Here is a 27,847-nt window from a genome sequence, read left to right on the forward strand (position 1 = left end):
CAAAGTAGAAAATAGTTTGCCGCTAGCAGAGTTACAGTCACATAAAGTTGCATTAGCTATGAAATGATGATAACCTTTAAAAAGAATCATTGATCATGAGGTATTAGTGAAAGAAAGAAGAAGAAGAAAGCACACAAAGCTAAAAGTATTTGTACTTTTCTTCTAATTTTCAGCCACATTCATTCAGTGCATTCAGTCCTTAATAAAAGCTGCAGTCTATTAGTGGCAAAATGATCATTTTATTCAGTCTTTATAAATATACATAAATATATGCAATCTTAAGGTTATGTCATTTCTAAAACTGCAAACTGGGTAGCATGTTGATGTTATCCATTGAGCACAACCTATTAGTTACTCATAAATAAGTTTAGTAGGCTAATTTCAGAGCTAGGCTAACTAGCTATGCTAGCATGGAGGGACATTGTAGCAGCTATTATCCAAATGATAAGTTAATTACATGGAGTGTATTTGTAATATCCAGTACAGTCTTACACCTAACTACAAATTATATCAATCTGTTTTAGCATAGTTTATACTTTGGTAGGGCATAATTGTATTAAATTACATGACATTACTTGCTAATATGATCTTCGCCAACATTTTGAACATGAGGTCAATCCCATTCTTTTTAATCTTTTTGGAAAGGAATGTAATAGCAATAATTGTAATCCCCTGAAGGGAGACAAATATGACCACAGAAGGTGTAGCAACTATTTTTCCAGAGCATTATGCGCTCTCCATGGCTCCCCTGTGCAAATCTCTGTTCACACATTTGTTTCCACCGTTTAAAAAAATAATAAGAATTGGAACAAGGCTTCAAAATAGGTAGCACAAAAAACTAAAGGTTATCATTTTACATGTTTTTAAAAGTCTCCAAAAAGCTGAGATTACAGTAATTAAGAAAACGGTAAACTTGACCAACAAATGACACAGAAACAACATATGCTTTTTAGCAAAGTATGAGTTACGTAAGCTTTTCTAAAGGTTTTACATTATTCTGATTTTCTGACAAACTGTAAGATAATAACATCTGTATTTTTATTTGTTTTTGCTTTGGCTCCAATACAGTAGATTCTCACACCAACACGCATTTGAATCAAAGACTACATTTCACTGCAGCAGGATGTAATTATGATTTTTATTTTAAGAACGACATAAACAATAGTCAAATGTATGCAACAAAATAATGAAATACTACACAGTAACCTATAAAACAAACTAGAAGCACTCAGAGAGTGCAAACCTCCGCCAAGGCCATGGGGTCACTGACGCCGTAACATCTACACGCCGTGGAATCATTGAACATAAAAAAGTCTAACGATGTTTGCTCAGTAGTAAAAAACGTTTCATCTGCTGTGACTGATAGCATGTATTCTTAGCTCTTGGCATCACAGCTTACTGCAACTTGCACCTTTCCCAGAAGCTACTGTCATCTGAGCACTGATATTGATATTGCATGTGCTTATAGACAAAAACAAATGAGACAAAATTCAATTTATTATTCAACTAAACTGCAAATATATGAATTTTTTTAACATTTATGAAACACTTCTCTAAACAAGGCCATAGGGTCACTGACCCTAAAGAGATTCCCTCCTTGGCACAGTGATCTATTCAACAATTCAGTGTTACAACCAAAACTATGATACATACACTTTTCTTTCCTTTATATTTGACATCCTTGACCATGAAAACATACCACTAGAACTTGGAATCACTTTTATGTCTTTATTAGTTCAAAAGTTATTGTATAAAAACGATTTTTCAGTAATGGCGGTTTTCTTCTGGATCTAGCTCCATAACATTTGAAGCTACATCAAATCTGATGACACCTTACTGAATCAGTACAGATTCAGCTACAATTTGGTGTTAGTTGTGCATCTCTAGCTTCATTTGTCACCTCACACTGACACATTTTCTATTTTCCCTATATTTTTGCATATTCTGGATCACCAGATCCGGAATCCGGATCCAATCATCACCAAACTTTGTTGTTTGATGGAACATTTGACTATGTTACACCCTAATTTTTTTTCAAGCCTTTCTGCCTTGTTTTTGTGGAGTTAGAAACTAGAATGTCAAAATTCCCCCTATCCCACAACGGTGAAGAATCCTTTAAAAAAATTCTTGGATCTGGATCATGATCCGGATCACCACTAAAATTTAATCACTTGTTCTTCTTGTCATTTTCAACCACTCCACAAAATTTCATCAAAATCCGTTAAAAACGTTTTGAGTTATCCTGCTGACAGACAGACAAACAAACAAACGCGACTGAAAACATAACCTCCTTGGCGGAGGTAATTAAAAGAGCAAATGTTCAAACAATGCACAAAAGTATAAACATGTCCCAGTCCTCACTTATGCTGAAATCTAACTCCAGCTTTAACTCACCCACTCTGGACCATTTTGAGGATGCAGCCCTCAGTATGACGTTAATTGTTTGAGGGTGTGTTTTTAATTTGATTAGTGGGGCTTCCAATTCCCTCCTTGTGAACATGTGCTTTTTTCCCCTCTAACCATTTAATATGTCCCGTCAAGTGTAAACCTATTACTATATATACAAAGTCATGCAGTAGTTCTGTTGAGCAAAGAACACCTTTGATGAGTTACCACCATAGTCCATGTGAATACAGAACTGGGGGACATCTTTTCAGGTTCCAATTTGTGCTATGTGGAGCTGGGAACCTGCAAATCTAGTGCTGGGGAACATAGGACCCATGGTCCTCATTATGTCCTATTTAGAAGTATATAGCATTGGATCTTGGGAACATAGAAGTCTGGAAAAATAGGATCTTAGGTGCATTAGGACCATGGAAACATAAAAATCTAGCACTGAAAAACAATGTATCATGTAAATCTAATGGCCCCTTCACACATAGGGCAAAGTTTGGACGGAGTTTGGACGAAAACAGTGAAACAGCGTGAAATGGTTCGAAATTAGCGCACGAAACATCACGCTGACGGGCAGGCGTGTACCTGTGGAACCACATCGTGCCACTTATGTGGTATAAATAAAAAAATAAAAACCAGCCGGTACCTGTGGAACCACATCGCACCGCTTTATGTGGAATAATTTTCCATCCATTTTCTTCCGCTTTATCCGGAGTCGGGTCGCGGGGGCAGCAGCTCAAGCAAAGCCGCCCAGACCTCCCGATCCACACACAGCTCCCCCACCTTCTCCGGGGTAACCCCAAGGCGTTCCCAAGCCAGCCGAGAGATGTAGTCCCTCCAGCGTGTCCTGGGTGTTACCCGGGGCCTCCTCCCAATGGGACGTGCCCGGAACACCTCTCCAGCGAGGCGTCCAGGGGGCATCCGGAAAAGATGCCCGAGCCACCTCAACTGACTCCTTTCAATGTGGAGGAGCAGCGGCTCGACTCCGAGCTCCCCCCGAGTGACCGAGCTCCTCACCCTATCTCTAAAGGAGCGCCCAGCCACCCTGCGGAGGAAACTCATCTCGGCCGCTTGTACTCGCGATCTCGTTCTTTCGGTCATGAGCCAAATCTCATGACCATAGGTGAGGATCGGAACGTAGATCGATCGGTAAATCGAGAGCTTTGCCCCCCTACTCAGCTCTCTCTTCAGCACGACGGTCCGATACAGTGACCGCATCACTGCAGATGCTGCACCGATCCGTCTACTGATCTCACGCTCCATCCGTCCCTCCTCCACTTGAGGCAAGGACACTCCACTGACCTGAAGAGGGCAAAGCACCTTTTCCCGGTCAAGAACCATGGCCTCGGATTTGGAGGTGCCGATTTTCATCCCGGACGCTTCATACTCGGCTGCAAACCGCCCCAGTGCACGCTGAAGGTCCTGATTTGATGAAGCCAACAGAACCACATCGTCCGCAAACAGCAGAGATGAGATTCTGTGGTTCCCAAACCAGACCCCCTCTACACCCTGGCTGCGCCTAGAAATTCTGTCCATAAAAATAATGAACAGAACTGGTGACAAAGGGCAGCCCTGGTGGAGGCCAACGTGCACTGGAAACAGGTTTGACTTACTACCGGCAATGCAAACCAAGCTCCTGCTGCGGTCGTACAGGGACCGGATAGCCCTTAGCAAAGGACCCCGGACCCCGTACTCCCGGAGGGACATGGTCGAACGCATTCTCCAGATCCACAAAACACATGTGGACTGGTTGGGCGAACTCCCATGAACCCTCGAGTACCCGATGGAGTGTGTAGAGTGTTGGGTATTTTCTCCTCCAAACATTTTTAAAACCTTTAACAAGACAAACAGAGTCAAGAAACACCATTGAGACAGAAAGTCAAATTTTACGCGCGGAGTGCGGCCAGGCTGTACACCAAGGCTACACTAAAGTCTGGCCTGCTTTTCCGCTCTTTTTATTAAGAGACGCCCTCATCACATAAACAAGAAACTTGTCCTAAGGGTGGGGGTGATGACGCAAGACAAGTTTCTTCCCATAACATAAACGCATACGTCAATAAGTGCAGCTGTAAGGAAGAACACTTTCAGGTCAGCACATCTCGTTCGTCTGTTGCAGGTATCAGCTGTTCTGCATCTGCCTGAAGTGTCCTGTCTTTCACACTCCTTCACACTAAACACCACATCACAATAGTCAAAACGTTCTCTTACTCCCAGTCGTTAGAGGCTGCGAAAACAAAGTTATATTATAATAATAAGTACATCCAGCCCTTCATTCCCAGAGTGCTAAAACAAAATTGAATTCTCAGGATTGCATTAAGACAGGTGCAAAACAGCACATCTCCGTTCTCATGAGAAAGAAGACAAAGCTAAAACAAGGTTGAATAACACGTACATTCTCAGGGTGAAGTGCAAAACAGCACAACACCGTTCTCATGAGAAAGAAGACAAAGCTAAAACAAGGTTGAATAACACGTACATTCTCAGGGTGAAGTGCAAAACAGCACAACACCGTTCTCATGAGAAAGAAGACAAAGCTAAAAACAAGGTTGAATAACACGTACATTCTCAGGGTGAAGTGCAAAACAGCACAACACCGTTCTCATGAGAAAGAAGACAAATGTACAAATGTTTAACAGTGATAACATATATACAAAATCCTTAACATTCCCCTCCTGTTTATCGCCTGTTAAACATACAGTAGGCATCACTCAGCTTAGCACTTCTTTTTGAGATTTTCACTAAGAGGTTCATCATGGTATGTTCTCTCTCTAGGCTTACACCCCAGAGGTGATGTCGTCATTGTCACCATCATCGGTGTCTGGGTCATCATACTTCCATTGGTCTGGGTACAGGTCAGGAGAGCCATCGTCCTCCTCGTTGTCGTCTGTCCCCAGAAGTGGATATGATGCCGGACCCCCTCCTGGTCCTGGACTTATTGCTGTGGTTATCATTCTATTTACAAGGCCTCGGAGACATGGAATACAACAACATCCACACAATGTTAGAATTGCAGCAAATACTGCTATAGACACTAATAGTGAAGAAATCAAAGACCTCCATTTTCCCATCCCTTCCAGCCACCAATCCCAGCCTTCGGTGTTTACTCCACTGTGCTCTTTCATCTTCCTGTTCAACGTCCTCAGCTTGTCAATGGCTTGAGTGAGACTGCCATCTGCAGCCGTGTTGTTGGGAATGAATGTGCAGCATTGTTCTCCGAACATGGCACAAACACCTCCTTTCTCTGCCAACAACATATCCAGAGCAATACGATTCTGGAAGGCCATAAGGGACGTGGCTTCTAACTGTGAATGGACAGCCTTAAATCCTTCCTCAGTCCAATTTCCTAATTTCTGTACATTGTAGTGGATGTAGTTTATTCTGTCCACGTTTTTATTAATTGAGCACCACCAACAGATGGAAGATTCGAATCCAGCTGCTATTTGATTAACCAGTTTATACTCGTCAGGCACTCCCCTGGGGACTCCTATTGCATCAATATATGTTGGATTTCCCACTCCTTTCCAATCTCTTTTCACTCTATGTCTGGCTATGCCTTTCTGCCAATCTTCAGGAATAAGAGAGGCTGCATATGTCGTAACGTCTTCAGGGGTCATGGGTATGGCTTCAACTGGTAACAATAATGATATTAATGCACAATAACCTGACACATTCCGTGGCAGTCTGTCAAAGATTCTGTTATCCCCACACCACCACCATATGTCACTCCTCCCGACAGGTTTGAATGTGGGAGTACTATGGACCACATTCTTACACCAGGCGGTGTGGTTTAAGCTACCCAAAGTCTTACTTGTCCCTGTCAAGTGTACACATGTATGGTTAGCATGCCCAACTTTGCTTGAGAATAAAGGTTTAATCTTAGTCAATTTGGTCACTGGATAGATCTTGTCCCACTTAGAACAATTGTTGTTTGCCGCAATGTATGTCTGTGTCATAGCAGTCAGTAGACAGTCTTTGGGTAATGCTGCCGGTATTACCTGTAATATAGGTCTGGGTCCCATACATACAACACAGTCCTTCTTTGCTGCTAGTCCTGCTTGTTCTGCCATTAAAAGCCAATTGTTATTTTGTCCACTAATTCCTGTAGTTACTAGGAACCAGTCATCTGCCTTCATGTCTTTTGTGCCTTGTACAGACACCCCCTTTGCTTGTATGGGCACCCCCTTTGCTTGTATGGGCACCCCCTTTGACGTACTTAATTCGGTCAATATTGGTTGCTGTACTCTATCTGTTTCACAGAGGAAGAAATGGAAATACGGATCTTTTCCTTGTTTGTATACCCAAAGGAGGAACAACCAACAGTCTCCCTCTATATCAGGTGGGAATATGGTTCCTTTTTCTGTGGTATTCACCACTATAGACAGCTTATCATCTGTTTGATACATTTTGAGAATTTGACTCTGGTACTTAGCCCACTCGGTTTGTGCCCATCTTGGTGTCCATCTACTCCATTCATCGGCTACCAACGTTTCCCATCTCCTATCTTGTTGATCGTTGGTCATATACCATGAGAAACTATTTCCGTAATTAGTCCCTCTGTCACCATCCGGCATTCCATGGGTAAGACCACTATATGGTACAGAGATGATCACAGATGTATTTCTAGGAATGCAGGCTTGTACACCAAATCGGTACGCATTATTCCCATTACAGCTATGTACTGTGGCATTTATTATCGGACTGGGGTCTTCGTTACTTCTTTTTGGTCTCTGCAATCTGTGGATGTGATCCTTATTATCATGTCCCGTGCTCATGGCTTTTAATAATAATCCCAATTCAAAAAAGAAAAGTAGCATAACAAGGACTGTCCGTGGGGTCCAGAAACCCTCGTTCTTTTTATTTTTTCTTTCGCCATTTCTGCACACTACAGCACACCTATGTTCAGAACAGTGGCTTCTTAATGTCTTCTGCTAGCTTTCGTGTCTAACCTGGATCTTAACACCAAGCTCACACACTATTACTAGTCTTGTCCTACTGTTCTTACTGTTTGTCTGTGTCTGCAGAAATGACTTTCTTACAGTGAGTTAAATGAATCCATGTACTTCTTTCCCCAATTTTCAAAGCTGTGGGTGTTGTGAGTAGTACTTGATAGGGCCCTTCCCATTTAGGTGAATGCCAGTGTTTTCTCTTGATGCTTCTTATCAACACCCAGTCTCCAGGTACCACTTTAGGGTCCTCCTGTGGAGAAATGGGATCATCAGTGTTTGGAACTCTCCCTCGTTGTCCTTCTAACATTTTTCTCATGTAATCCGCCAAATTGGCTTCCTCAGGTACATCCCAAATTTGTCCATAATATGGCAATCGATATTTTCTGCCAAACAATGTTTCATACGGTGTCAACCCCATGGTACTAGTTATGTTTATATACATTTTTACCAAATCTACACAATGCGTCCATGGTCTGCCTGTTTCCTCCATTGTCTTTCTAAGTCTGTTTTTTACTGTTCCATTCATCCTTTCCACTAATCCGGCGCTTTGTGGATGATAAGAACAATGATTTTTGAGATTAACTTGTAGTGCTTCTCCTACGTATTGCACTATTGTATTAACAAAATGCGCTCCATTATCTGAATAGACTGTTTCTGGTATTCCAAATCGTGGGATGATGTCTTTGCATAATGCTTTAGCCACTGTAAGTGAATCTGCATGTTTTGTAGGGAACAATTCTACCCATTTTGAGAAGGCATCAATTATGACTAAACAAAATTCCTTCCCTTCATGTTTACTCAGCTGTATATAATCCATATGAATCACTTGAAAGGGATATTGTGGTGTTGGAAATTTACCTCTTTGGGGTCTCAAATTGCCTTGTGAGTTGTGTTTTGCACATATCATGCATGCTCTACAATGCTGTTTTGCATATGCATCGAACCCATAAAGACAAAAAATAGATTGCAATTGCGATATCATACCCCCTGATGAGACATGCGTCACGCCATGGCTCATAATAGCTGCCCATTTAAACATATTTTTTGGCAATATGGGTTTCTTTTGTGGTCATACGTACAAGTCATTTGCATACGTAGCTCCTTTAGCTATCCACATTTGTTTTTCTCTGTCTGTTGCCTGCTGTTGCATGTCAGCAAGCAGTGTATGACCTAAATGCAAATCTGGAGTAGTTTCCTGTACAACAAAAATAGAAGAAGCTGCTGCTGCCTCTTTTGCTGCTCTGTCAGCAAAATCATTTCCTTTTGAAACACTGTCAGAGCCATTGGTGTGAGCCGCACATTTGCATATAGCAATTTGTTGAGGCAACTTCACAGCTTGCAGTAGGGCAGTTAGGAGAGTGGCATGAGTCACTGGCTTTCCAGACGATGTCACCATCCCACGCTCCTCCCACAGTTTTGCAAACACATGCACTGTGCTGAAAGCGTACTGGCTGTCCGTATAAATTGATACGGCCGTACCTTGAAACAGATAGCAAGCTGCAGTTAAAGCAACTAATTCAGCTGCTTGTGCTGAAAATGACGATGGCAATGAAGCAGAATCTAATACTTCTGAATTTGTGACGACAGCATATCCAGATTGCGTTTGTCCATAAGCATTTTTGGTGGAAGAACCATCCACATACACGATTGTACTGTTTGGGATGGGTGTGTCCCGGAGGTCTGGGCGTGCTTTTGTACAAACTGTTGCTACATCAAGACAATTGTGCGGCTCACCATCCTCAGGTAAAGGTATCAATGTGGAGGGATTCAATGTTGTACATCGCTCTATCGTAAGGTGTGGCTGTGATAATAGCAAGGACATGCACGAAAGATGTCTTGCTGGGGACAAAAGGCTCATGTTTGTCTGCAACAGAAGTGCAGAGACTGCATGTGGAACTTTCAATGTCAGCTGATGGAATAGAACAACATTACTGCTACTTTGAACAGCCATAAAGGCTGCAACAACAGCCTGTACGCATGGTGGTAAAGCACTTGCTACTGCATCCAATTTAGATGAGTAGTAGGCAACTGGCCTCAATTTTGAGCCATACACTTGAACCAAAACACTAGTCATGAACTTATTCTTACAATCAACTGTTTGAATGAATGGTTTACTATAATCTGGTAGTGCCAAAACTGTGGATGACACTAATGTTTGTTTTACTTTTACAAAGGCTTCCTCAGCATCTTTGTTCCATTCCAACACGGTTGACATTGAAATATCATCTTTGTACATCAAATCAGAAAGTGGACTAGTCAATTCTGCATAGCAAGGAATCCATGCCCTGCAGTAATTTGTCAATCCAAGAAATGACATCATCTGCTTTTTGGTTTGTGGTTTTGGAGCGTGCAAAATTGCTTCCTTCCTGTCAGACAGGATCGTGCGCCCTGTGGCTGATAACTCATGTCCTAAATATTTTACTTTATCCCTACACAACTGAACTTTGTTCTACTCACTCTGTGGCCATTGTCAAATAAGAAACATAATAATGCTACTGTGTCAGTTATGCAGTTTTCTCGTGTGTCAGAGGCAATCAAAATGTCATCAACATACACTAACAGTTGGCTATCTGCCGGTGGAACGAAATTGGCTAAACATGCTGACATGACTTGAGAATAAATAGTTGGGCTCTCTGCGTAACCCTGCGGTAATCTGGTGAATGTATATCGTTGTCCTTTAAAGGTAAAAGCAAACCAGAATTGACTATCTGGATGTACTGGCACAGAGAAAAATGCATTACTTATGTCAATTACTGAGAAACTATTAGAATTTGGTCTCAGCGAATTTAACAAGGTGTGTGGATCTGGGACACATGGTGCTCTTTTAATCACAGCAGCATTTACTGCCTGCAGATCTTGAATCATTCTCCACCCCACTGAGGGCGGAGCCTTTTTTACCGGAAATATGGGTGTGTTACATGGTGAATCTGGACATGGCACTATTACTCCTGCTGTTAATAAATCCTCTATTACTGGCCTGATTCCGTCAATTGCATCAGGTTTCAATGGATACTGTCTTACACATGGTCTGTATTCTGTTTTTGGCCTTATAACTACAGGTTGTGCATTTTTAATCAGTCCTACGTCTGAAGGACCTGTTGTCCACAATCCTGACGGTACTGAAGAGAGAAGAGCATCCTCTTCAGGACTCAACTGAAACACTCAGGATTGTGAAGTGGACGCATCAATGTGTGTTCCAGCTGTCAGCACCAATGAGACATTAACTGGCACTTTATACAACTTGGTTGATGGACTGAACTCCGTTCGTGGGCCAACTCTACTCCAATCAGAGGCTGACAAAGCTGTTATGACTGTCAGTCCCAATTCTTGCCATTCTGTCAAATATGGCTTACAAAGTGACATATGTAATGGCATACCTGTGAATCTCAATTTTGATACATCTTCAGTGGCGCCTGTTACTGTTATGACAGCTGTTGAGTTGCCATCATGAATCAAATCGGTCATTGTCAGTTTCACAGGTGAAACAGTTTTCAATTTAGTTTCATAGTCACCATCCGGACCTGGAGGATCTTTATGCCACATTGTGACATGCAGGTCAGGTGGTGACATCTGTTGTTCAGGATTTTTTAGTAGGGCTGTCGCTTGCAAGACGACATCTTTACCCCATCCTGCAGCATCTTCTTCTGAAATGTCAAATGTATAGTAATAGTGGAATGTGGGGTCAGCGCTTTCTTCTCTTACCATGTTAACGCCTCCTGTGCGTTCAACAACTAATTTCCCTTGTTCCACAATTATGGACAAGCCCAATGCAGTCAATCCGTCTCGTCCTAGGAGGTTAACTGGACATTGTGGCATGCTCAACACTGACATAGTACACGTCAGGCCAAGTGGATCTGTCAACGTTATGGGTTTGGTGATAGGGACGTCTGATGTTTGTCCATTTGCAGAGCGAACCCTAAAGATTTCGTTGCTTAATTGATGGACAGGTATGTTGTCATTACATGTGGTTCTACATGCTCCTGTATCACAAAGGAATGTCACTGGTCGTCCATTTACCAACAAAGTCACTTCTGGTTTTGGTACCGGATTTCCCAGCAAGGCACACAGATCCATATCACAATCAGACTGCCTATCTGATGTGGAATCATGGATTATGGATTCTAGTCATTGTGGATACTGTGGCTGCGGAGGATTATTCCGTTGTGGAATTCTCCCTGCTGCTCCCTCAGTAGGTGGATTCGGACAATTTCTATACATATGTCCCTCTCTTCCACAGTTCCAACAAATCAGGGGACCACGTGGTGGCCCTCCCTGTCTGTGCTGCTGTTGTGGTTGCCATGGTCCTTGACGTTGTGGCTGTCCACCTTGTCTATTTGCCATGGCTTTTTGGGGCGTTTGCACTGCTTCTGCTGTCTCAAGTTACCCTGCTGGTAATATATTTCATCATCTCCATGTGCTACATACACTCCTTTGTCGCTGTTTCTTGTCTTTTTCTGCTTTAAGACTTCTTTTGCATGACAGCAGTGTGTATGTGTTTCTTCCAATGTGCCTGTAGGCAATCCAATCCAATGTTTCTGTATCCAAGCTTTTATATCCTTATTGGAATGTTGGATCAGAGCGTTTTTCAATTGTTGTTCATACACAGGTGTTTCTGGCAATATGCCACTATGGACCCTAAATACATTCTCAAACCTGCACCTAAACTCTGTCCATGGCTCTCCTTCTTTCTGAGTTGTCCTGGTAATTTCAGTATAATTTATCTTTGGTCCTAACACTCCTTTCGCACGTGTAATCATAGCTTCCACTCTTGTTTTCAAGACTAGATCATCATGTGTCAGTGGTACGCCTTGTTGATCTGCAGGATTCCAGTCTCCGCGTACCTGACTCCATTTAGGGCCACATGCTTTCATCCACACCTGTTGGACTTCAGGTCCATTAAGGTGGTAAGATGTTCTAATGTTTTCTATATCCTGCATAAAGCCCTCGATATCGACATGTGGCGATGGTATCATGTCGACTGCTGCTTTGATATCATCAGCATTCCATGTCCGATAAATGAGCATGGTTGGTAGCTGTCCTGCTGTTCCTGCACGAGGATTTGGTACTTCTATCATAGGATAGGCACCTCCCTGATCACTATGTTCCACCATGGGAGGGGCTGTAGGCACTTTCGCTTGACTGCGTGTTTGTGGTTTTTCTGGTTTTTCTCTTTTTACCTTAGGTTTTACTGCCAAATCATACTGTGGTGGCGGTACATCGTCATCCTCTGGTAGAGGAGATAAAGGTCTCTTTGTCACCGACGATCCAGCCGGCGGTGGTTGTTGAGGCTGTTCTGGCTCTCTGTGCTGAATTATCACATCTTCTTCTGCCTTACCTACAGCTTTCTTTTTCCTCGCTTTCTCTAATCGTCGCTTCTCTGCTCCTTTCTGTCTGTTCTCTGCTTCCTCCTCCCAAAATGCCACTAAATCTGCCCCTACTTTCTGCATCTTTTCTCATCACCTTTATGTTCCCGTTCTAACTCCTTCTTCAGCTTTTGTATGCTGATCAGGTTCAGTCGTCCGTCAAAGTCATGTTTATTTATCCAGGTCTCCAATTTCTTTGTTGCTTTTGGATTTTTTGCCTCCATAAATTGCCAGTCGTCAGTTGATAAATTTTCCTTATTTTTAGACGTCTTACCCCCCATTTTTATTATATTTTTTATCCCTTGTTATAATTTGGACTTCAGACGGGGGCACACCTAGGGTGTTCTAAATCTGAAGTTTTCACACTTTCTTTGGACGTGACAATCAATTTGCCGTCGTGTGGTTGATTCCTTTCACCTCCCCGTAGGAAGCGGAATCACTTGCCTGCTGCTTCCACACGCACGGTTGTCACTAACGTTGTCCAAAGTATTACACTTTCACACAGTTATTTACACTTGCGCAAAACACTATTTACACATAGAAACACTCCTAATAATCATACGCGTATTCTTATGTCAGGGGAGCTCGCCCTCCCGTGAAATTTAACTAATGTCCTGCATTAGGGGACTCCGCCGTCCCTGCCAGATTTAACTGCTTTTTTACAGTGCACATATTCCTACCCGGGATTTCCTTTACGTATTAAAACAGAGGAGTCCGCCCTCCTTACAGAGTTTAACTGTGTTTCATTAACAGACGATTCTGTATCATCGCTTACGGAGTTTAACTGTTTTATGTGATCACTTTTATCCCCTACCGGTACGCGTATTAAAACAGAGGAGTCCGCACCCTCCTTACAGAGTTTAACTGCTTTGCATTAACAGACGATTCTGTATCATCGCTTGCGGAATTTAACTGTTTTATGTGATCTGATCACCACTCACTCAGTACTGTTTACAAAGAAATTTTACTCACTGACTCGACTTCCTGTCTGTCTTCTTCGGGAAAATCTCGTCAACCAGACGATGCCAACGGTGGTCGACAATTGCAGACACGATCAATCGATCGATCAGACCTTGGCCAAGGATTTACGTCTGGACTTGACGACCTCCGCCGGACACCTCCGGTGTTGTTGAGCTCCCGGACGAGCCCCCAGTCAATGTTGGGTATTTTCTCCTCCAAACATTTTTAAAACCTTTAACAAGACAAACAGAGTCAAGAAACACCAGTGAGACAGAAAGTCAAATTTTACGCGCGGAGTGCGGCCAGGCTGTACACCAAGGCTACACTAAAGTCTGGCCTGCTTTTCCGCTCTTTTTATTAAGAGACGCCCTCATCACATAAACAAGAAACTTGTCCTAAGGGTGGGGGTGATGACGCAAGACAAGTTTCTTCCCATAACATAAACGCATACATCAATAAGTGCAGCTGTAAGGAAGAACACTTTCAGGTCAGCACATCTCGTTCGTCTGTTGCAGGTATCAGCTGTTCTGCATCTGCCTGAAGTGTCCTGTCTTTCACACTCCTTCACACTAAACACCACATCACAATAGTCAAAACGTTCTCTTACTCCCAGTCGTTAGAGGCTGCGAAAACAAAGTTATATTATAATAATAAGTACATCCAGCCCTTCATTCCCAGAGTGCTAAAACAAAATTGAATTCTCAGGATTGCATTAAGACAGGTGCAAAACAGCACATCTCCGTTCTCATGAGAAAGAAGACAAAGCTAAAACAAGGTTGAATAACACGTACATTCTCAGGGTGAAGTGCAAAACAGCACAACACCGTTCTCATGAGAAAGAAGACAAAGCTAAAACAAGGTTGAATAACACATACATTCTCAGGGTGAAGTGCAAAACAGCACAACACCGTTCTCATGAGAAAGAAGACAAAGCTAAAACAAGGTTGAATAACACGTACATTCTCAGGGCGAAGTGCAAAACAGCACAACACCGTTCTCATGAGAAAGAAGACAAATGTACAAATGTTTAACAGTGATAACATATATACAAAATCCTTAACATAGAGCTGGTCCAGTGTGCCGTGACCAGGATGAAAACCACACTGCTCCTCCTGAATCCAAGGTTCGACCATCGGTCAAATTCTCCTCTCCAGTACTCTGGAATAGACCTTACCGGGGAGGCTGAGGAGTGTGATCCCCCTATAGTTGGAACACACCCTCCGGTCCCCCTTCTTAAACAGAGGGACCACCACCCCGGTCTGCCAATCCAGAGGCACTGTCCCCAATCACCACGCGATGTTGCAGAGGTGTGTCAGCCAAGACAGTCCCACAACATCCAGAGACTTAAGGTACTCAGGACGGATTTCATCCACCCCAGGAGCCTTGCCACTGAGGAGCTTTCTAACCACCTCGGTGACTTCGGCCTGGGTAATGGATGAGTCCGCCTCTGAGTCCCCAGTCTCTGTTTCCTCTTTGGAAGACGTGACGATGGGATTGAGGAGATCCTCAAAGTACTCCTTCCACCACCCGACAACATCCCCAGTCAGGGTCAACAGCTCCCCACCCACACCGTAAACAGTGCTGGTGGAGAGCTGCTTCCGCCTCCTGAGGCGTCGGACGGTTTGCCAGAATTTCTTCGAGGCCGACTGATAGTCCTCCTCCATGACCTCCCCGAACTCCTCCCAGACCTGAGTTTTTGCCTCTGCGACCGCACGGGCTGCGGCACGCTTGGCCTGCCGGTACCTGTCAGCTGCCTCTGGGCTCCCACCTACCAACAAAGATAAATAGGACTCCTTCTTCAGCTTGACGGCATCCCTTACTTCCGTTGTCCACCACCGGGTTCGGGGATTGCTGCCGCGACGACAATGGAGGTGGAGAACATGGTCCACTCGGACTCCATGTCTCCAACCTCCCGCGGGATCTGGGAGAAGCTCTCCCGGAGGTGGGAGTTGAAGACCTCGCTGACAGAGGGTTCCGCCAGTCGTTCCCAGCAGACCCTCACGATACGTTTAGGCCTGCCAGGTCTGACCGGCTTCCTCCCCTCCCAGCGGATTCAACTCACCACCAGGTGGTGATTGGTTGACAGCTCTGCCCCTCTCTTCACTCGAGTGTCCGAGAAACGTGGTCGAAGGTCAGATGATACGACTACAAAGTCGATCATCGACCTCCGGCTCAGGGTGTCCTGGTGCCACGTGCACTTATAGACACCCTTGTACTCGAACATGGTGTTCGTGATGGACAAACTGTGACTAGCACAGAAGTCCATCAACTGAACACCACTCGGGTTCAGATCGGGGAGGCCGTGCTTCCCGATCACCCCCCTCCAGGTCTCACTGTCGCCGCCCATGTGGGCGTTGAAATCCCCCAGGAGAACAATGGAGTCCCCAGTCGGAGCGCTATCTAGTACCCCTCCCAGGGACTCCAGGAAGGTCGGGTACTCTGCACTGCTGCTCAGCCCATAGGCCAAGACAACGGTGAGAGACCTGTCCCTGACCCGAAGGCGTAGGAACGTGACCCTCTCGTTCACCGGAGTGAACTCCAACACATGGCGACTGAGCTGGGGAGCAATAAGCAATGCGACCCCAGCTCTCTGCCTCTCCCCGTGGGCAACGCCAGAAAAATGAAGCGTCCAGCCCCTCTCCAGGAGTTGGGTACCAGAGCCCAAGCTGTGCGTGGAGGTGAGCCCGATTATCTCTAGTCGGTATGTCTCAACCTTCCGCACAAGCTCAGGCTCCTTCCCCCCCAGCGAGGTGACATTCCATGTCCCAACAACCAGGGGCTGTGAGCATGGACTGGGCCGCCGGGCCACCCGCCCTCGACCGCCACCCAATCCTCTCTGCACCCGACCCCCATGGCCCCCTCTGCAGGTGGTGAACCCACAGGAGGGCGGGCCCACGTCGCTCTTTCGGGCTGAGCCCCAACCCCAGGCCTGGCTCCAGGGTGGGGCCCTGGCTCCGCCATACCGGGTGACGTCTCGGTCCTTGATTTTTTACTGCTCATGGAGGTGAAATAATTAAAAAAAAAAAGAAGAGAAAAACACACCACCCACTGGACACATGCTCACACCTTTCAAAAGCTCTGATTACCAGTCAGCGACTTTACCACTGAGCTACACAGCTGTTCTTTGAAAGCTGTGGGAATCTGCCTCGTATCAGGAAGGACATGGAAGTATTACAAAAATAAAATAAAATCACACACTATATAAAAACACCACATTTATCAAGTGAGCAATACAAATATGATCCGTCTGTTCCTCTGTAAATGACCCATGGTCACAGACATACAGTCATGAAATGACATGAATGAGAAGCAGTTTGCTTGTCTCATTCATGTCCACATCTGCTGGCGTGTCTCCAACCAGCCGCGCGCGTCTTTCGGACGATGCATCACAGGACACCGCATTATGTGGAACAGAGCTCATGTGGGAGACGTGAAAGTGAGATCGCCTGCTGCATGTTCTGATCTGATGGGAGCAGCATGTCCATGTGCACACCGTGTGTGCGCTCGCTCGCTACAGCACATCGCCACAGCTGGACTGTCGAGATCCACAGATTTCCACAGCTGGTTCAGTGGGAGGACACACCTCCTGTCAATATTTACTTTGAGTGAATATAGTTATCCAGAATCGTGCGTTTACTTCTTTTATCGTGTGTGTGCTGAGTCGCGGACATTCTGTGACTTAATGCTGCTCCATTTGTCTTGACTCAGCAGAGTTTTCTATCATGTAACAGGAATTGTACCACAAGACAGACACACACACACACGATATTTTCTTTAATCACTTCCTTCATGTGTTATCTTAAATTCCAGTAGACTTTTATAATCTTATTTAATGTCCTGAGAGTTTATCTGTGTGTTTCTCCACGTCAGTCTTTCGTTTCTGTGCTGTAGATGCTGCAAGCTGACAAGCTTCTTTTTGTAAAATCGTTTCTTTTTTGATAGCCATCACATGGTCCTTAAAAGTTTAAAGGTTCGTATAAGTGGAAGCTTTGTTACCCCACAAATACCCGAGTGAACTACAGAAAGATTCAGTGTCATTCTTAAAACCACGTAGTTGTGGGGCATGAACACAGTTAGGAGCTACGGCAACCTGACATTTGACCCCAGTGATCTTGACCTTCACCCAAATGACTGACTGCTGTCTGACCTTGCTGGGGCAGTTCTGGAATCCATCATTTAGTCCAAATCAGGTTGCAAATACAATTCATTGTCCTTGGCCAAAATAAATATTTTAAGGACAGTTTCAGGGTCAGCCTTTGGTGATCAGGTTTGTATGAAATCAGCAGATAAGCTGTGAGGTGAAGCCCAACAAACAGGCAGAAAGCCTTTGACCCCAGGAACTGACCTTTGGCAAATATGATCTTGCTGGGCAATTCCACAACCCACAATTCCAAGATCTTTGCCTACACAAATCCTTTTAGGGCAATTTTCCTCCTGTTTGGAGGAAATCAGTCAAATAAGGGCCTGGGAGGAGTTGGAGAACAGAAAGACAGAAAGGCACATGGCAGCCCACCTGGAGTTTACCAAAAGGCACCTGAAGGACTCTCAGACCATGAGAAACAAAATTCTCTGGTCTAATGAGACAAAGACTGAACTCTTTGGTGTGAATGCCAGGCATCATGTTTGGAGGAAACCAGGCACCATCCCTACAATGAAGCATGGTGGTGGCAGCATCATGCTGTGGAGATGTTTTTCAGTGGCAGGAACTGGGAGACTGGTCAGGATTGAGGGAAAGATGAATGCAGCAAAGTACAGAGACATCTTGGATGAAAACCTGCTCCAGAGTGCTCTTGGCCTCAGACTGGGGTGACGTTTCATCTCTCAGCAGGACAATGACTCTAAGCACACAGCCAAGATATCAAAGGAGTGGCTTCAGGACAACTCTGTGAATGTCCTTGAGTGGCCCAGCCAGAGCCCAGACCTGAATCCGAATGAACATCTCTGGAGAGATCTGAAAATGGCTGTGCAGTGACACTCCCCATCCAACCTGATGGAGCTCTAGAGGTGCTGCAAAGAGGAATGGACAAAACTGCCCAAAGATAGGTGCACCAAGCTTGTGGCATCATATTCAAGAAGACTTGAGGCTGTAATTGCTGCCAAAGGTGCATCAACAAAGTATTGAGAAAAGGGTGTGAATACTTACGTACGCGTGATTTATTATTATTAAATTTGCAAAAAAATTAAAAAGCCTTTTTCATGTTGTCATTATGGGATGTTGTGAGCAGAAATTTGAGGGAAAAAATAAATTTACTCCATTTTGGAATAAGGCTGTAACATAACAAAATGTAGAAAAAATGAAGCGCTGTGAATACTTTGCGGATACATTGCAAACGTGTCAAATAGCTGATATTCTATTTCAGATTCTTCCAAACAAAAAGCAACATTTCCACGCTTCTACCTTGAAGCGATCGCGGAGGAACTCATCATTACAGGTTAACCTGACCAAAGTTAAATCAGCCAGTCAAAAACAGCCACTACTACCATATTGCCCTACACGCTAACTTGTTTTAAGGTCCAGTCACTGCAAACGTCTGTTTGAGGTAACAAGTAATCCAATTTTTTTTTTAAATGATGGTGTACTGAAGTACAAACACTTTTACAAACAGATCTCTATACTTTGTAATAAGTTGCAAGACTATATTAAATCACACATTCTTCATGGAATTGTGGGTGAGTATTGCTAAAATCAGTTTAATGACTCCCACAGAGTCACTGCACGTGAAATACAATGTCCATTTTGTCGGTTAACAGGACATGTCGGGTGAGTCAGTGGTTCATACTGTGGAAGTACCAACGAACTGAAGCACCTTCTACTTCATTATCGTGTTTGTTGTACTTTCTCACTTTCTTCTTGGCTGAAGTGTTGAGAAAAGACAAAACCACCAAAGATGGAGAGCGACAGAGGCTGATGAAGCTGATACCTGGTGCACGTCATGACTCCAGTTTCTGGTTTATCGTTGTTACTTTCACCTGTTTGCCAACACGTGTAGATACAATTGCTGCACAAACATTCTGCCAAAAAGAAAGCATTCAACTAATCAAATAAAACTTGGGTGATATGTGTCTGAACATTTATGTAATGACTCACTGGCAAGAGGAAAAAAAGTATTACGGTACAGACTGTCTTTATTTCTGTGTATAAACTGATAACAGCAATTACAGAGAAGAAAGAAAACCAAGAATTTCACGCTCACTTCCAGAAAAGGGCGTAAACAAAGAGAGCTGTAATTCAACAATTAGTCTGTCATTAATGTTTGCCGATTTAATCAAAAATCATTGTTAAGATGTGAGGAAACATTTATTGATAGGAAAATGAGATTAAAGATATCACTGGAACTTGGTGAAAGGTCATTTACACTGAGGGTTTATTGTTCTGTTGGCCAAAAACAATATTCAGCTTTCTGTTGATTGGTGAAGAATGTGTACATTATTTAAAACTGATTTAAATGATCTGTTTTGAATGGTTCAACAGTAATTCTCTTCTTGCCTCTTAATGTGTTGATTAACAAATAAAATTTATTTTTTAAAAGATTCAAAATTAAGATTGAAATACATACATTCAAATGTGAAATAAATGTGGGGACTTCTGGTATGGTGTTCAGTGAGTAGACACACATTTAGCTCCGCTGCACTGTTCAATTTTTTTTGCCTTGCAAGCCTCATACTTTTTGTTTTGAATCCCAGTTTTATTTTTATAAAATTACCATGTATCGCTACTCGCTGACTCTACCTTCTGTGATTATATGTCATCTTCTATCAATAACTTATTTACTAACAAATTTGATGCCATGTCGAACACTTTATTACGGGAAACTCTAAAGGCTTATTTTAGAGGCCAAATTATTTATTATTCATCTCAACACTGAAAAAAGAGAATGTTTGAACCAACTTAAAAAAAGTGTTACAATTTGTAAAAACCTGAATGAATTAAGTTGTTTGAACTTAATTTTACAAGTTAGAATTGATTTAACTTTCAACTTTCAACTTTACAAATTGTAACACTTTTTTAAGTTGGTTCAAACATGCTCTTTTTTCAGTGAACTGTCCAGGTCCAGGAGAACTATACAAAAAGATTTTATTACAGAAATTTTAAAAGTCGACCATCTGCATGCCCAGAAACCTTCCCCACAAGTTTAAGCAATGTCGTAATTTGCAACTTGAGTTCGACAAGGGAAGCTGAGCAGTTATTACTGCAGTCTCATAGTAGCTACTATGAATATGGTGATAAACTTACTTGCTTATTGGCCTACCAACTCAGGCGTCACGTGGCCACTCACCAAATTGCACAAATAAAAAATACATCAGATGCTTTGGCATCTGACCCAACTGAAATGAATTATGTTTTAAAATAATTTTATGGCACTCTTTACACATCAGCGTTTCTTCCCAACTTTTCCTTATATTTTCACTTTGTAAGTGATCTGTAAATGTTTCGTTTTGTTGTGTGGGCCGCTGAAGAGGAGGTACTGCTGGCCCACCACCACTAGAGGGCGCCCTGCCTGGAGTGCGGGCTCCAGGCACCGGAGGGCGCTGCCGCCTTACAGGAGCAGCCAGGATGACAGCTGTCACCCATCACCGGAGACAGCTGATCCCAATCACTACGGAGGTATATCAGCAGGACGGCATCTCCACCTCATTTGCCGAGATATCGTTTCTACCAGAGAGGTAACGTATCAAAGCAAATAGAGTGCATCTTTTGGATTGAGCTAGTTTTTTGGATTACTGTTCCAACGAGAGGTGGAGGTACCTTTCCTGCTGTTCGGAGTCCTGGGTGCATACGCGCCCCCATCTAACTGTTCTTTGCTCCTCGCCAGCAGTACCAGGTCCGACACGCGGAGGCAGTGGCCACCTGGGAGTTCGGGACTTGGCGGCTCCAGTATTCCCGGGGTCCTGTGGCGGAGGAAGCCGTGTGGTTCCGGTCTTACCTTGGAGAGGCATCTCCTATCTTCGAGCCTGCCCACACGACACTTTTGTGAATTGACTGTTGTCCATTGCTGTGATTGGTTGTATTTGTTGTGCACATTCACAACAGTAAAGCGTTGTTATTTTGACTTACTCCATTGTCCGTTCATTTGCGCCCCCTGTTGTGGGTCCGTGTTCCTACACTTTCCCAACAGGATATCTCGGCCAGCGTCATGGATCCCGAGGGGCGTCAACCGGCTGTTGAACGGCTAATGGAAGAACAGGACGCGCAGGCGTCCGCGGGAGGGGTAATCGGTGAGTTGCAGCGGATCCTCACCGCTTTCACGACTCGGTTGGATTTCATGACCGAGCAGAACGTCCTCCTGAACCGCAGGGTGGAGGCTCTCGCCGCGCAGGTGGAAGCGCGCCCTCCGGGCGCCGCTGCGGCTCTCCCTCCCGTAGATCCTGTGCGTAACGTTGACGTTCCACTGGTTGTTCAACGACCTCTCCCTCCTTCCCCGGAAGCATACATAAGCCCTCCAGAGCCGTACGGAGGCTGTGTGGAGACGTGCGCGGATTTTCTGATGCAGTGTTCGCTCGTCTTCGCACAGCGTCCCGTTATGTACGCGACCGATGCTAGTAAAGTAGCTTATGTCATAAACCTGCTTCGCAGTGAGTCACGCGCTTGGGCTACAGCGCTCTGGGAGCAGAATTCACGGCTCCTTCTGACATACGATGGGTTTGTGAGGGGGCTCAGAACCGTGTTCGATCACCCTAATAGAGGAGAAACCGCTTCAACCGTGCTACTGTCAATGAGACAGGGGCGCCGGAGCGCAGCTGTTTATGCAGTCGACTTCCGCATCGCGGCTGCGAGATCCGGCTGGAATAACGCTGCCCTCCGCGCCGCCTTTGTAAACGGACTGTCTTTGGTTCTCAAGGAGCACCTGGTGGCTAAGGACGAACCGCGGGATTTAGATGGGCTTATCGATCTTGTCATACGGTTGGACAACCGGTTAGAAGAACGTCGGCTGGAACGAGACGAAGGGCGTGGCCGGGCACGCGCCGTCCCTCTCCCTTCCGGTTCCGACCGCGCTCCGCCTTCCCCACGCTCCACGGCCCCTGCGCTCCGTGGGGCCACAGCTCCCCCTACTGACGAAGCTATGGACACGAGTAGGGCAACATTTAGGGCACCAGCTGCACAGAGGAGACGGGCCCATGGAGCTTGTTTTGTTTGTGGTGCACTAGAGCACCATGTGAGAGACTGCCCCGAGCGGTTACAACACCAACGCCCGCCCCTAGAGACTGGGCTAGGGGTGGGCCGAGACATTCACGTGGGACACACCCACATTGCTACACGACTCCCAGTCACGATCCTGTATGAGGATTTAACCCTGAAGGCCCCAGCACTGGTGGACACGGGCTCTGAGGGGAATCTGTTGGACTGCAGATGGGCCAGGGAGATAGGGCTCCCTCTGGTGGCGCTTACCTCGCCTGTGCAGGTTCGAGCACTAGATGGCTCCCTGCTCCCTCCGATCACACATAAGACACCACCTGTAACGCTGGTGGTGTCAGGAAACCACCGGGAGGTGATCGAGTTTTTTGTGACTCAGGCCACTTCCCGTGTGGTTTTAGGCTTTCCCTGGATGTTGAAGCACAATCCCCGGATTGATTGGCCGTCCGGGGTAGTGGTTCAGTGGAGCGAGACCTGCCATCGGGTGTGTCTAGGTTCCTCGGTTCCTCCCGGCTCCCAAGCTAAGGAGGAGGTCAGAGTCCCGCCCAATCTGGGGACGGTGCCGGTGGAGTACCACGACCTTGTCGACGTGTTCAGCAAGGATCTGGCGCTCACACTCCCCCCCCACCGTCCGTACGATTGTGCCATTGATTTGGTTCCAGGCAGTGGGTTCCCGTCCAGTAGACTGTACAACCTCTCACGGCCTGAGCGCGAATCAATGGAGACCTACATCCGGGACTCGTTAGCTGCCGGGTTGATCCGAAATTCCACCTCCCCGATGGGCGCAGGTTTCTTTTTCGTGGGTAAAAAAGATGGCGGACTTCGTCCATGCATCGATTATAGGGGGCTGAACGAAATCACGGTTCGCAACCGATACCCGTTACCCCTGTTGGATTCGGTGTTCACGCCCCTGCATGGAGCCAAGATTTTTACCAAGCTTGATCTTAGAAACACGTATCATCTGGTTCGGATCCGGAAGGGAGACGAGTGGAAGACGGCATTCAACACCCCCTTAGGTCACTTTGAGTACCTGGTCATGCCGTTCGGCCTCACAAATGCCCCCGCGACGTTCCAAGCCTTGGTTAACGACGTATTGCGGGACTTCCTGCACCGGTTCGTCTTCGTATATCTAGACGATATACTCATCTTTTCTCCGGATCCTGAGACTCATGTCCGGCATGTACGTCAGGTCCTGCAGCGGTTGTTAGAGAACCGGCTGTTTGTGAAGGCCGAGAAGTGTGAGTTCCACCGCACTTCTTTGTCCTTCCTGGGGTTCATCATCTCCTCCAACTCCGTCGCTCCTGATCCGGCCAAGGTTGCGGCGGTGAGAGACTGGCCCCAACCAACAAGCCGTAGGAAGTTGCAACAGTTCCTAGGCTTTGCTAATTTCTACAGGAGGTTCATTAAGGGCTACAGTCAGGTAGTTAGCCCCCTGACAGCCCTGACCTCACCAAAAGTTCCCTTCACCTGGTCGGATCGGTGCGATGCCGCGTTTAAGGAGTTGAAACGGCCCAGGAGACAGCGGACCTCCTAGTCCACCACGTCGTCCGTCTGCATGGGATACCATCAGACATCGTCTCCGATCGCGGTCCCCAGTTCTCCTCGCAGGTTTGGAGGAGCTTTTGCCGGGAACTGGGGGCCACGGTCAGTCTCTCGTCCGGGTACCACCCCCAGACCAACGGACAAGCAGAACGGGCAAACCAGGAGATGGAGCAAACCTTGCGCTGTGTGACAGCCGCGCACCCGACGGCCTGGAGTACCCACCTGGCCTGGATCGAGTACGCGCACAACAGTCAAGTGTCGTCCGCCACCGGCCTCTCCCCCTTTGAGGTGTGTTTGGGGTATCAACCCCCGTTGTTTCCGGTGGTTGAGGGGGAGGTCGGTGTGCCCTCGGTCCAGGCCCACCTACGGAAGTGCCGTCGGGTGTGGCGTGCCGCCCGTTCTGCTTTGTTGAAGGCCCGGACGAGGGCGAAGAACCATGCAGACCGGCGGCGGGCCCCGGCTCCCACGTATCGTCCAGGGCAGGAGGTCTGGTTGTCCACCAAAGACATTCCCCTTCAAGTGGACTCCCCGAAACTGCAAGAACGATACATCGGCCCCTACAAAATACTCAAGGTCACCAATCCCGCCGCAGTGAGGCTCCGGCTTCCGGCCTCACTGCGGATTCACCCGGTATTCCATGTGTCAAGGATTAAACCCCATCACACCTCACCCCTCTGCACTCCGGGTCCGGCGCCACCTCCTGCCCGGATCATCGACGGAGAGCCGGCTTGGACCGTGCGCCGGCTCCTCGACGTCCGACGAATGGGCCGGGGTTTTCAGTATCTGGTGGACTGGGAGGGGTACGGCCCCGAAGAATGCTCCTGGGTGAAGAAGGGCTTCATCCTGGACCCGGCCCTCCTGGCCGACTTCTACCGTCGCCACCCTGACAAACCCGGTCGTGCGCCAGGAGGCGCCCGTTGAGGGGGGGGGTCCTGTTGTGTGGGCCGCTGAAGAGGAGGTACTGCTGGCCCACCACCACTAGAGGGCGCCCTGCCTGGAGTGCGGGCTCCAGGCACCGGAGGGCGCTGCCGCCTTACAGGAGCAGCCAGGATGACAGCTGTCACCCATCACCGGAGACAGCTGATCCCAATCACTACGGAGGTATATCAGCAGGACGGCATCTCCACCTCATTTGCCGAGATATCGTTTCTACCAGAGAGGTAACGTATCAAAGCAAATAGAGTGCATCTTTTGGATTGAGCTAGTTTTTTGGATTACTGTTCCAACGAGAGGTGGAGGTACCTTTCCTGCTGTTCGGAGTCCTGGGTGCATACGCGCCCCCATCTAACTGTTCTTTGCTCCTCGCCAGCAGTACCAGGTCCGACACGCGGAGGCAGTGGCCACCTGGGAGTTCGGGACTTGGCGGCTCCAGTATTCCCGGGGTCCTGTGGCGGAGGAAGCCGTGTGGTTCCGGTCTTACCTTGGAGAGGCGTCTCCTATCTTCGAGCCTGCCCACACGACACTTTTGTGAATTGACTGTTGTCCATTGCTGTGATTGGTTGTATTCGTTGTGCACATTCACAACAGTAAAGCGTTGTTATTTTGACTTACTCCATTGTCCGTTCATTTGCGCCCCCTGTTGTGGGTCCGTGTTCCTACACTTTCCCAACAGTTTTTTGATGAAAAAAATGATAAATAAATGTTTTTAAAAAAATGAAATAAGCATTACAATTACAACTTTGTTCCTAAAAAGAAATCTTAGAACTCTAAAATATTTACTGAACAGCCAAATCATATAAAATATTTAAATATAAATATCAGGTGTTCCCTTTGTTCCAAACAAGATTAATTTAACTGCTGACATCACAGTCTGTATAACCTTTGACACACTGATCCAGAATGAAATCTTGATATGTGTCTGCAGACATTCTTTTATCTTTGCTCTATAATCACATGTATGGCATGTACTTTGCAATATTAAGCCACTTAGCAGTCAGATAAGGCGCTATTGTTAAAATTAAGACGAGACAAACTGAATAGCTTTCTGCATTTGTGTCTGTGCCAAAACACACACGGTTTTCAAGGAGGAGGCCACAAATGATGGATTTGTGACAAAATCTCGCGAACCACAGGAATGTGGTTAAACAGCCAAATTCAACTTCTGTGGTTTTGCAATTCTTTGAAAATTTAGCCTGTTGCAATTTGACATTCCAGAATCCTAATGTGGTAAATGTCTGCCAAATCAAATATCAGTGCAGATTATGTTTTCAAGAAAATAGATCATTTTAAATATAAAAAGTATTATATTACAAAATTAAGATGTATAACTTCAAATGTATAGTGTTCTGAACAATATTAAGGAAAAAGGAAAAAAGTAGGAACATGACGATAGACAGCACACAGCAGGTAGATAAGCAGGATAAGGAGCTGGGATACCAGTATGTAGGTTTGGGTTCGGTTCTTGGTCACACTGCTTGTCTGTGTCCTTGGACAAAACATCTTTATTGTCGAAATCCACCAAGCTGTAATTGAGTACCAGTCTTTGCTGGGGAGGTGAGCTAAGATGGACTGGTGTCTCGTCCAGGGGGAATTCAAGACTGTTAATCATTTCATCCTATGGTACATGGGATAAGCACCAGAGCACTGGGCCTTGGAGCCTAAACAGAACTTGTTTGTTACCACACAAAACATCAACAGGGTTAAAGTTTCCCATTTTTAGGCAGTTCAGTGTATAGTAATCTCATGGATGCAGGTGGGGGGGTTGCAGGAATGAGAGGCTTAACTGCCTCACCTCAGGGCTATTCGGTGGATGCCGCTCCTTGATTTGCTGCATGCTTTGATACTTTGTGCACAAATCTGTTCCCTCTGTAGAAAACCTCTCACTTCTGTCACCCACTGAGTCCACATGTAACTAAATGTGCCAGATTCAAGTGCACACCGCTATTCAAGGAAACAATAGATGATAATCTGACTGGTTTAACTCCTTCCACAACTATACTCAACAAAAATATAAACGCAACACTTTTGGTTTTGCTCCCATTTTGTATGAGATGAACTCAAAGATCTAAAACTTTTTCCACATACACAATATCACCATTTCCCTCAAATATTGTTCACAAACCAGTCTAAATCTGTGATAGTGAGCACTTCTCCTTTGCTGAGATAATCAATCCCACCTCACAGGTGTGCCATACCAAGATGCTGATTAGACACCATGATTAGTGCACAGGTGTGCCTTAGACTGCCCACAATAAAAGGCCACTCTGAAAGGTGCAGTTTTGTTTTATTGGGGGGGATACCAGTCAGTATCTGGTGTGACCACCATTTGCCTCATGCAGTGCAACACATCTCCCTCGCATCATCCGTGAAGAGAACACCTCTCCAATGTGCCAAACACCACCGAATGTGAGCATTTGCCCACTCAAGTCGGTTACGACGATGAACTGGAGTCAGGTCGAGACCCCGATGAGGACGACGAGCATGCAGATGAGCTTCCCTGAGACGGTTTCTGACAGTTTGTGCAGAAATTCTTTGGTTATGCAAACCGATTGTTTCAGCAGCTGTCCGAG

Source organism: Thalassophryne amazonica, chromosome 8, assembly GCF_902500255.1.
Source record: "Thalassophryne amazonica chromosome 8, fThaAma1.1, whole genome shotgun sequence".
NCBI lineage: Eukaryota > Metazoa > Chordata > Actinopteri > Batrachoidiformes > Batrachoididae > Thalassophryne > Thalassophryne amazonica.